Source organism: Protopterus annectens, chromosome 7.part1, assembly GCF_019279795.1.
Source record: "Protopterus annectens isolate FY-2018-M chromosome 7.part1, PAN1.0, whole genome shotgun sequence".
Taxonomy (NCBI): Eukaryota; Metazoa; Chordata; order Ceratodontiformes; family Protopteridae; genus Protopterus; species Protopterus annectens.
The window spans coordinates 190,643,334-190,655,749 of record NC_056740.1 but is presented as its reverse complement, the minus strand read 5'-3'; the positions used below and the strand labels follow the sequence as shown (position 1 = coordinate 190,655,749).

The following is a 12,416-nucleotide window of genomic DNA, read 5'->3' as shown; positions in this document are numbered from 1 at the left end:
GACTGCTGGAGTAGACAGGCTTACAACTGAACTCTGTTTTTCTTGAGAGGAAGCACAGAATTTAGTTCAATTTCTTGGGAACCACGTCTGTAGACCCATTTTGACATTTTTTGTGACATTTAACCTTAAAGGTATTGTCTTTACTTTGGATGTAGGTAAAAAGTCACCATTTAATGATAGAGATTACTTTGAGCAAACCATTCTGCAGAAACAAGGAAAAGATGCAGGACATTCAGACCTGTCATGCAACTCTCCAGACAGGCTGGAAATTTTATGTTGTACCCAGTGCATCTTTGAGTTTTTGCAGGGGATGGTGCAAATGGTACTGTTCTCCAAGAAGAATGAGTGAAAATAGCAGTGTCCACCTCAGCCGCCTTTTCAACTGCATGAGATGCAACCAATGGGGAAACGTCTTGAGAATAACCTTATGAAGTGAGGGTATGTCCTCGTCATGTCTTGATCAGTTTCTTATGGTTAGAAAGGGAATAGTTGATCATCACAGAGTAGCAGCTAAAACTACTGCTGCAGCACAGTTGCTGAATTTCAGAGCAACTTGTGCTTACAGAAAATGTTAATATTTTGTTTGGATAAATACTTGAGGTTGTTTTTTGTTAGGGATATAGCGGGCTTGACATGTTGGCTAACTATTTGGCCTTTGCCCTTGTGATTATATAATCTGACAGGAGCCATGCTACACTGAGCAGGGGCTACCTCTTATATAGTTTTGATTTTGACTGGCCATGTACGAAAGTATTGAGGAGACTGACCTTACCTAAAAAAGCACTGTGAGGGAGGAAAAGAGTTGGCCAATGTACAGAAGCCTTGAGGCGAAATATGTAGGCCCTCCCTGATAAGATATCCAGATATGTTGATTTTCTTCTCCTATGCAGATACATTATAGTGGATCCCCTCAGAATGCATGTGAGAGTGAAGAGTTAATGTTGCTTAATTTCTTTTCAGGCATTGCTTTACAGACACCTATGATGTGATTGAACCATTTCTAGAAGAATTTCCAAATCTTTATGTGGGTTTCACTGCAGTTTTGACATACCCATCAGCTTCTTCTGCAAGAGAAGCTGCAAAAAAGATACCACTGGAAAGACTGATTGTAGAGACAGATGCTCCATACTTCCTTCCCAGACAGGTAAGAATTTTTACCCCTGCATGCTTACTAATACTTCCATTAATTTGCTTAATGATGTTTAGTAAAGGAAACCAGCATTTTGAATATATATGCATTAGAACACAAAATGCTTGATAGAGTAGTACATTCAATTCATCTTACATTAATTACTATTCTTTTGAGATCTTTCACCACACATGCAAGGAACATATTGGGTAATCTGATGGATGTGGAGGTACTGTTTGCCATTGTCTATTCTGCCTTTACAAACATAATGCACTAGGTACATAATTATGCAAAAGGCAGTACCTCATGTATTTGGAAAAATTTTTAACAGCCTGGGTGAAGTAAAGTTCACACTGTGACACTTATTTTTTTTTACTTTTGTTGTCACTGGGTATACTTTTTGATGACTGTAACCTAGATATCTAACTTTTGAGGTCTTCTGTAGGTAGTAACCATTGGGATGTCCTCTTCTGATTCTTCATAGTACAATTCAGACCTTTCTGTTGTACCCATACTCAGGGATGCACATCTCCCTATAGACACTTTGTAGCCATGTGCTGGGGTAAGAAAATGCTACCTGTCTTGTTCAGACTTGTTCTGTTCTACTAATTACATAGGTTGGATCTCCATCCTTGCGTTAACTATTGTAAGTTTCTATGATTGATGCCCAAGATGTCAACGCAGTCCATTCTGTAGCTCTTATCACTAACCAAGATCTTTACCACCACTGTTAACTGTCAGTTTCAGGATTTATTCATGAGTAGACCATTTAGTGGTATTGCTCTAGCTTCCTCCAAGATTGTGCAACCTCAGAGGATATTGTATAAAGTTGGGGGGGGAGGGTGAAAGGAGTAAAGCAGCCTACATATGCAAGTTGTGATTAGTTCCTCCCCCGCTTTACCAGTACTGGTAATATCTGATGTCTTTTTCGGCCATTTCTCAATTGATGGGTCTCTGATCTGATTTTGGCCACTTATAAAGACTTGGATCCATATCACGAGCTCCTCCCCATACCCATAATCCTCCCAATCAGCAGCATAACTTCAGATCCCATTTGCCGCTTCAGTGAGTAGACGTCTCTATAGCTTGGGTGTATTTTTCAAAATTGGGTAAGGGACAGTTATATCTGTATACTTGTATAGTTTAAGTAATATTTCCATCCTTTTATGGTTCTTCCTCCCCTTCTTAATATTAAAAAAAAACCTTGCTTATTTTCTGCATCCTACTTTGTGTCGGCCTTCTGTTCTCACACTTTCCCTCCAGCTGTTGCCTATCTTAGGTACTCTAAAGAATTACCACCTTCGGTAATATTTTCCATTTTTTGCCATCATTGGTAATCCTCTTTCCTCAACTGTCTTTATCTTATTTTTAGATAATGTCAGACAAGCTGACTGACCTTAAAAAATGCACCTCCTGTGAGCACAAAATACCAAACTCCAATACCCACCAGGAGTGTGTGTACTGTTTGGGTTCTTGAAATTTGTTTACAGACTTTGATGTATATGTGGGTTTCAACCACCGTGTCCTAGTTAAACATTGCAGTAAGTGGTTTTTAAGGGTCTTTTGCCTTCTTCCTCTTCGGGCTCTTCTACCCCTGCTTCTGTTTGCTGGAACTCCCCTTTCCAAGAAGCCTCCTGAGAAGGCCAAAATGGATTAATCAAACAAGAGTAAAAAAGGAAAGAAATTATCCCATGATCATTCTTCTGCTGTTCCAGGTTTTACTCCACCTGAAAAAAATTTCAAAACTGTTGGATTTGGCAACTTCTAAGATAGTCTCCGGCTTGCTGCTCTTCCTCCTTTACCCTAGAGCCAATATCTTCTTGGATCCACTCACCTGCCCTCCAAGAGACTTCCAGAAGTTGTTCCAGACCACCACCTATCTCATCGCCTCTCAGGTCATCTAAGAGCCTAACTAAAACTGTTGTGGACAGGATAATGAGGAAGTTTCTCTGAGCCCAGATTCATTTGGGAGTTGTATAGTCTTTTCCACCAGACCCATGAGTCTACCATTGCCCCCTACCCAGTTACTGATTCCTTTTCTGATCTAACGTTTGATTTCAGAGCTATTGGACCCGAGAATCCAGAGTCTGTATTGGATCCAAAGGCTTGGCCGTCTTCAACTCTGACCACGTCTCTGATTACAGAGGGATCTTTGAGCCGAGGGATCTGGAGGTTAGGGTCAACTCCGATGTTCTCTGAGCCATCTCTTCCTGTCAGAGCCTCAGCTCTTGGCTTCGACATCTCTTCCTGTCATAGCCTCAGCTCTTGGCTTCGAATTCTGCCTGGAGGCAGAGCCGTGGTGATGCTGTGAGCCATCCTGGGTAACTGTCTTCAGCTCCTGGCAGGGCGGTTCTTGCCTCTTCTGTACCTTTGATCTTCAAGGTAGTTACAGATAAGACGTGCTTGCCCCTCTTGTGTCCATCTCTTTCATAACTGTCTGCAGTGGTCTCTGAGCCCATGCATCCTGTTGCATTGAGGCAGCTGAACCATACAAGTCTTTAGACCGTCCTCACTTGGGACTCTACTCACACTTCTGAGTTGTCTCTGGAACATCCCACTGGAAAGTCCCCACGGACGCATACGTGCAAGAGGAAGCACTTGGATTCCCCACAGGGATCCCTTACAGAAGACAGCGATGTCGGTAAAGGGGAAGGGTCCCTCAGATTACACATTAACTCATTCACTCTGGGGCACCTCAGAAAATGCTGCCTGCTTATTTCCACCATAGGAACAATGGTGCAGCCTGAGCTCCTTTTCAGATAACCCATTTGTAATACCATACAGAAATCTGTTTTCATAACTCTTTAACCATAAGAGCTAAACTAAATATGTAAATGTGGAAGTTGTTCAGCAGACACTGACCTTTCCAACAGTGTAAATGTTGATAGTGTATGTCTGTCATTATTAAATATTTGCCAAGGAATGCTGATATTGTGCTTACTTTTTACCTTATTGGTAAAACAAATCACAATGTCTTGGTGAATGTACCATGTTAGACCCATACAGTTTGTAATCTGATTGTATGAATATCAGCTTTAAAATGATACCTTAACCATTACCGTGTGATGCTCCTTTACGGAGGTATTCACTGAAATATGATTAATGTTTCTCATAATTGATGAAGTGTAATATCTCACCACCTGTAAGACAGACTACATATCAGTGTACAAGTTATGTGGCTCAATGTCCGCTTCAAAATGATGCATCATTTGTGTTGTCACTATCCTCCCTTGCAAAGATATGGGCATAATGATGAGAAATATTGCAAATGTATAATTTTCATAATCCTACAAGACTAAAACTAATACCTGTATATGTGTACAGGATACAGACAGTTTTTTTACCATGTAAGGAGTAATACTGTCTTTAAAATGAGATATTACTTGGGACATTGACATGCTCCCTTGCAAAGTTATTTACCAAAATATGAAAAATCATAATTTCCATAACCTAGGTACTAAAACTTTGATATCTGTACATGTGTACAGCATACAGACAGTTTTTTACCATATTGTAACTATTAATACTGTCTTCAAAATGAGGTATTACTTTGCAAGGGAGCATGTCAGTGTGCTATGTTTACCAAAATATGGAAAAAAAATCAATTTTTATAACCTTAGTCCTAAAAAAGCTGCGATGGCTGTACATGTGTACAGCATACAGACACAGTTCTTTTACCATGTTGTACGTACTAATACGGTCTTCAAAATGAGGCATTACTTAGCATATTGACAACTTCCCTAGGAAAGTTATTTACCAAAATATGAAAAAACTCTCATAACCTATGGGCACAGCTCTTTTACCATGTTGTGAGGACAAACATTTTCTTCAAATGAGGTATTAACATGTTGACATGTTCCCTAGCAGAGGTACATTTACAATTCTTTTACCGTGTTCTAAGTAGTGAAAAAGGTTTTCATGAAATGTAATAGACTTTCACTTATACTGCTCCTACTTGGTTATGGTTGTTTTTCATCTTTTATCACTAGGTGCATGTTGCCAGTATGCCATGCAATGCTGCCATTATGCCATTGTGCAGATCAGTCAAGAACTGTTCAGTGCCATCTTCATTTAGGTGAACTCTGTCATTTCTGAAAAGGTGATAAATTATAATCTTATGCAGTGATGCTGTCATGGCTGATTGTCGATCCTCCAACCCTTAGCATCAATCAGCAGATGAACCCATTCTGCAACCATCTGGCATTGTGCGCTGCATGTTGGCTGTTTGCATGTCTCCATTTCTGGCGAGGAATTGTCGGACCACGCAAAATGTCAACATGGCCACCAGAACTGCATGCGTTCAAATATCTCCTTGATTTAAAACCTCAGCTGTCCAAGTTGGATGAGTGATGACATAATTCCCTCCAATGTGCAAGACAAGAATGTCAGGCTCTGGGTAGATGGAACACTTCTCTTCCAACAACCGCAGGAGTCCACCCCAATATACACCTCCTCTTGCAATCCAGTGTACTTTCACGCTAGATGTGGGGAAGCTCAAGTTGTAGTATTTATTTCTGGAAGCTCGTGTGCAAGCCCATTGAATGTAGGAATGGCCACACACCCACTTGTCATTCCCCTGCTTCTGAGCGATGTCACAGTCACAAGGTAGAAACATCTCCACAGGGAAGCAATGCAAGTCAGTTACTGATTGATTGAGGGATTTATTGCATTACTATGACTTGTATATGTATATAATGTTCATTACCTCATTTGCCTGTTGGAGTCTTCAGTGCTATCCACATAGGCATTATTCTTTTGGTTCATTATTTGCAATGATGATGCAGAGGTACATACCCAGCAACCTGAAAACCAGCAGCTCACACACACTATCAGATTAGTAGTAGACTCACATCACTGTAAACATGCACATTCTTGGTGTAGCCAACCTACTGCTGAATGGGTACTGACAAAAGGTTTACAGCCATGGCACATGTAGAGAAAAACTAGGGTAAGGACTGCCACTCCACTAATAAACCCAGGACAGGCATGGGACTTCAGTGGCACTCAAGGGCATCCGATGTGTCCATTACCTGTGCTGGTTACCCACTCAGACTGCTGATACCACTATCATCTTACGACCTCCTTCAGTGTCAGCAGTCTGCCTTACCCCTCTGTCTTTTCTCTTTACATGTGTCCATTCAGCAATGGACATAAGGGATCAAGGATGGAAGTAATGTAATATTTCCTGCCCTGACCTACATACATTTACTGTACCAGAGTGGAGGGAGAGTGAAGGGGAATGTCACACAAGAAAAAGATGTACCAAGACTCTTGTCTTTTTGCAGGTAGCCTTTCGGGGAGGGACTAAAGGCACCAGAGTGGCACCCTTGAAACCATGCATGTCCAGGAAAGCAGCTTAGTGAGACTGAGCTGAAGAGTCTCCAAGTTCCCCACTGCCATCCAGGATGATCCTAAGATTCATGATGTCTAGGTTTGTTGCCCACTGATGTACACAGTCAAATTGGGAATAGAATGAAATCACTGTGAACAGATACATTCTTGCCTTAGTCGAAATACTGCATGAGTGGAAACTGACAGGGGGCTACAGACAGGGCACATGTAAAGACAAAAAGCAGGGTAATGGCCGCCATTCCACTAATGAACCCAGGACAGGCATGGGACTTCAGTGGCACTCAAGGGCACATGTTGTCTCATACCTGTGTTGGGTACCCACTCAGACTGCTGATACCACTACTGTCTCACGACCTTCAGTATCAGCAGTCTGCCTTACCTCTGCCTTTTCTCTTTACATGTGCCCATTCAGCAATGGACATAGGGGATCAAGGGCAGATGTAATGTAATATTTCTTGCCCTGACCTACATACATTTACTGTATCAGAGTAGAGGGAGAGTGAAAGGAGAGCCACAGAAAGAGAACATCACAAAAGAAAGAAATGTACCAAGACTCTTTTTGAAGGTGGCCTTTTGGGGAGGGTCTGAAGGCATCAGTTGCATACTTGAAACCATGCATATCCATGGAAGCAGCCCACTGGGACTGAGCTGAAGAGTCTTCAAGTTCTCCACTGCCATCCAGGATGATCCTAAGATTCATGGTGTTTAGGTGTGATACCCAGTGGCACATGCAGTATTCAGTGCCACACCTAGTGTCTCTCCCAAGTGCCATACGAATACACATCTTCAATTTGTCTTGTGCATCTCATAATGTCCTTTTCCTGCTGTCAGCTACCGACAAAACCTTCATGGCCGTGGTACTCGCCAAAGCATTCAACACACAGGTTGATCTTGCAAGTCAGGCATCCCCATGATGGCTGTGCATGTTTACCTTTGCTGGCGCAGTTTTTGCATTTTGATTTCTGCCATTCAACAGGAAAGTGTGAGCCATGTTCATATCTGGTCATGGGCTGTAGGACCTTAATCTCAGTGCGTCTTTTCCTCCTCTTGTAACTGGCAAGGAGGTGCAAACCTAGGTTCCCTCGAAACTGTAACTGTGTTGCTGGAATAGCGCGTCCAGAGCAAGACAGTTTCTGGTGGCTGTTACTTTCACAAAGTATAATGAAAGCATTGAATATGGCCACATCCCATAAGAGCCAGAACAAGTACAGCCACCATTTGTGGGCCTTTCTGTCAGTGGGATACTGTGTCGTGAGCTGATCTGCTCGGTCCACCCATTCATGTATGTGCTGTAAATGTTTACAACTGGTGGACATGGCACCGATGCCTTTGTTCCATCATGCTTTCTCCTGTGTGTGCTGGTGACTGACAAGGTTGGGTTACTCAACTGTTACCAAAAGAAATAACCTCCGTCGCTGTACCATAAAGGGCTGTCCTCCAGTTACCGCTTGGATGTTCCACAAAGCGTTCGTAAAGGAATATCAGGCTGCAATTAGTCCATCGTTTTAATGCCACAAAAATTCACAAAAACACACACTGACATGAATAAAATGCTGGTGATTGAGCGCACTTTCGTATTTACATAAACACCTTCATCAGAATCACAAATTACAATAAAAATCCACCATCTTTTATATCCATATTACAAGCCCTTATTGGTTGGCTAATTAGTTCATAATTAATTAATTCCATACTATAAAAGATGTAACCCTTTGTTTGCATGTTGCATTCAGGTCCTATTTGATGCATTTACCAACTATACATAAAAAGTGCCTAACCCAACATTAAAGAATGATGTAAATATATGGCAATGTATATTTTCTACATATGAATATCCAAATATTAATTAATTAATATAAATCCAGTTATAAAATAATAATATAAATGCAGAAGTAAAATAAATACAATTATAAAGTGCAAAGTGCAAACCGACTGTCAATCTATCTTGTGTTACATATGGAATTATAACAATAGTTATAAATACATCCAAAAATACAAACAAAAATACATATGAATAATTCCATTTGTCAACCAATTAAAATACACTTGAATACTATAGGTTCAACCTATATGTTATGTTGTTTCTTGTTTAAAAACAGTTGTTAATTAAATAAATAAATAGTCAATATGTAATATGATGGTTAACTATATATTAAAATTAAAAATTACACTATTAAAATATATGATCTTGGGGCATAGGAGTTTTTTATTTTGTATTAGTATAAGTTTATGTTTGTTTATGTTAGTTTTTCTTGTATTTTATTTTGTTTTATTTTCATTTTTATTTTCATTTTTATTTTCATTTTTATTTTTGTTTTTATTTTTGTTTTTATTTTTGTTTTTATTTTGGGTTATTTGCCAAAAACTTTAGAGCTGGTTTTATAGAAAGATGGTCATTCATCCCTTTAGGTCCACAGGCATCCAGTTTAAGCTGCCAAATTAATTCTCTATACTCTAATAGGGATTCCCAGTCTCCTCCTCTATCATTCTTTTTCACTTCTTCTAATACCCAAAATTTAAAATTGGCTACGAAAATTGGCTACGAAAGCGCGCTCAATCACCAGCATTTTATTCATGTCAGTGTGTGTTTTTGTGAATTTTTTGTGGCATTAAAACGATGGACTAATTGCAGCCTGATATTCCTTTACGAACGCTTTGTGGAACATCCAAGCGGTAACTGGAGGACAGCCCTTTATGGTACAGCGACGGAGGTTATTTCTTTTGGTAACAGTTGTGTGACGTGGTGTTGTGTTCAAAGGTTGGGTTACTGTTAGTTGACAGGAGGAATACTGGGTTGCTGTTCTTCCATTCAGTAGTCAGCAGTGGTCCACTTTGCAACTGCTTGTAGTACCCTCAAGGTGCTTTTTCAATGACCTGTCTGTTGAATGTTAGAGGCCATCCTGACCTATTGGAGTGCATGGTACCACAGCCGTATAGGCCATCTTGCAGCAATTGCTGTGCCACCGGGATGGAGGTGAAGTTATCAAAGTAAATGTGATGCTTCTTGCCAATCAGTCCCCTAGTTAAGTCAACCACAGCTCGATGTGCCAGTCTGACCTCTGTATTCTGCTCCGATTTTCCAGTGTATACCTGGAATTCACATACATAACCATTGGCAGAGTATGCCAACACCCACACCTTAATGTCATACCTCTCTGGCTTACCAGGCATAAACTGTCTAAATGGCAAATCCACGGAAGCCGACCATGGCTTCATCTACAGCCACCTCAGTGCACATTGTACTGTGTCCTGCATGTATGAAGTACTGCATCCAGTATTGGACATACATGATGTAGCTTGTCATGACCCACAGAGCCCTGTGGTAAGCTCAGGCGGTTGTCGTTGCAGTGGAAATACTGCTGATTTTTTTTCAAAACCTCTGTGGTCATGTCCTCCGCTATTGGGAAGCGACCATATACATGGTGTTTTTCCCAGTACTGCCTTTATTCAGGAACATGTACAGTAGACATGTATATTCTGACACCTAGAAATGTGCATGTGTGTCCTGGACAAACAGGACTCCACTGTGTATCAACCTTGCCTGCTGCACCCTGCCTCTGTACAGCATGAAGATTTGTTTAATTGGCAATAAGGGTGTACAGCTCCTCTGGGAACATCAAATTCATGAAGTCTGTCTCTGTGCTATCTGAGCCCAATTTGTTTACAGGGCCTACTGGCCCCATAAAGTCATCAATGTGTACTGCCTGTGAGGCATTTTTCCCATGTGAGCTTACATTATGGTCATGCTCTGTATACCTTACTGGGTCGCCTGGAACAGTTGGAAATGTAAAGTCCTGTATGGTTCAGTGATGGTGCTCTCTCACTATTATGGTCAGTTTCATCATTATTGGTCAGGTCTTCTGTGGCAAGTCGTAGTGGTCTGCCAGGAATGGCTGGCACAGGGGTATAATCCGTATCGCTGGCAATGGGCTTCTCACACAGACATGCGAGTGGAATCTCATGGTCCGTCATATCTTCATCCTCACTCTGGCATTACGTGGTGGCTCAAGGTACATACCTGTCTCTGAACCACTGCTACAACTATCAGTCTGTTTCCCCACCCAAAAGGTAAATGCTGCTTGCTTTCTCCTCAGCAGATGGCATCTTCATTGGGGGAACATGTTGCTTTCCACTTGAAATTACACCTGAAAAACACAACAGTATAGAACATTCTGATATATACCTGCACAGAGGCACTTGAAAAGTAACACACCAGAAAACTATATAGTGATTGTGTGATACAGGAAATTGCTACATGATACGATGTTCAATTGCAGCAGTTCACAAAAATATAAAGCATATAACCACAAAGGGGACTTTACTGTATATCAAACAAATTGTAAAAATTACAGAAACTGGTGGGGGGTGGCTTGAAATGACTCCCATGTAGACAAAAACCCAAATCTGGCTTGTGCATTCATCAATGTGATCTTATGTGAATAACAGTGACAGCTGCTGAAAGTAATAATGAATCTGTGCTGCATTTAAACTGCACTTATTGTTAATGTGATAATGACCTGCATTTCATTACTGCAAAGTTATGCATGCTCAGACACAGGTGATGATTGCTGCACATAACCAGTTGAGTAGGCATTCATTATATTACTTTGTGCAGCTGTTATGTAACAGAGTCATTATCTGTTAGGAGACCGGAGTCGCCATCTTTCGGCTTTTCCCAGTTAGGGGTCGCCACAGCGGATCACCTGTCCGCTCATGATTGGCAGTGGAGTTTTACAGTGTCGAGTTGCCAGCCTGGCGCCCAACCTTCCACAGAAGGCGCACACACACACACTCACACCTAGGGCCAATTTAGTGTGTCCAGTCCACCTACTGCATGCTTTGTGATGTGGGAGGAAACCGGAGCACCCGGAGGAAACCTACGCGACCACAGGGAGGACATGCAGACTCCGCACAGAAGACACCCCAGCCGAGGATCGAACCGGAGAACCTCTTGCTGTGAGGCGACAATGCTAACCACTGCACCACCGTGGCAAAAATTGTATAACACTTGTATATTACTGAGCCCTTCCTCCCACCTAAATTCCACCCATGCCTGACAAAGCTAGGAAAAATGCCCAAAATATATGGCAGCTCCATGCTGGTAGTCAGCAAGTAATGACCTTTGTCTCACTCTGGCAACTACGGAGTATAATCAGAAATAGAATAATACAAGCAGAAATGTCAAACTTATCTGGTTGATCTGTGTAAGAATTAGTCCAAAAACTAGTAATTCACGTTAGCTCGCCTAACCACCCCTCTGGTTACAATAAGAGACAAGTAAAAAAAAGGCAAAACTATTGTCCAAAATACCTGGTTGAGCAATGCCAACAATCACCAATAAAATACTAAGCCCCTCATACCACTCGACATTATTCAGTAGAAAGAGGGACCAAATCAGAATATACGTTCAAAATGTTTGGATATATTCTTCAGCACTGCTCTTGTTATCCACCAGTCCAACATTTCAACATAATCAGGGACACACTTAAAATATTAGTACTGTTCACTTGAGATATTGATGGAGTAAGATGACGTGACTTGGTAAACATTTTCTTTCTTGTCCTTTATTAAGGGTAATTCATAACCTTTTGTCTAGAAGTCATCAGTTTTAAGAGGGATGAAGGACAGAACTAAAATTTGCATGAAAGCTATGTTGCCCTGTGTTCACTTCAGCAGTCTAACAATGTATGCACAAACATTTCCCCAAGCAACATCTTCATTAATATGTCCAGGTATACACATGCACCAACATGAGACATTCAAGCAATCAACCCCTTCAGTAAAATATTGTGTTATGCACAATCACCAAAATGAGTCATTTGACCAAATAACCCTTCAGTAACATTTGCTAGTTTGTGCAACCACCAAAATGAAACATTCCAAGCGACCTGTTCAATAAAATAATGCATGCACAAGTGCCAGAATGAAATATTTC

At 41.1% G+C, this 12,416-nt stretch overlaps 1 long non-coding RNA gene across 1 annotated transcript in view; it reads left to right on the top strand.

The window, feature by feature from the left end:
- The first annotated feature begins 963 nt into the window (after window positions 1–963).
- LOC122807683 overlaps window positions 964–12,416 on the top strand; it is a 215,510-nt gene continuing 204,057 nt past the window's right edge. Inside the window, exon 1 of the long non-coding RNA XR_006365716.1 lies at window positions 964–1,144. This is a non-coding gene — a long non-coding RNA (uncharacterized LOC122807683). The remainder of the gene's footprint in view (window positions 1,145–12,416) is intronic.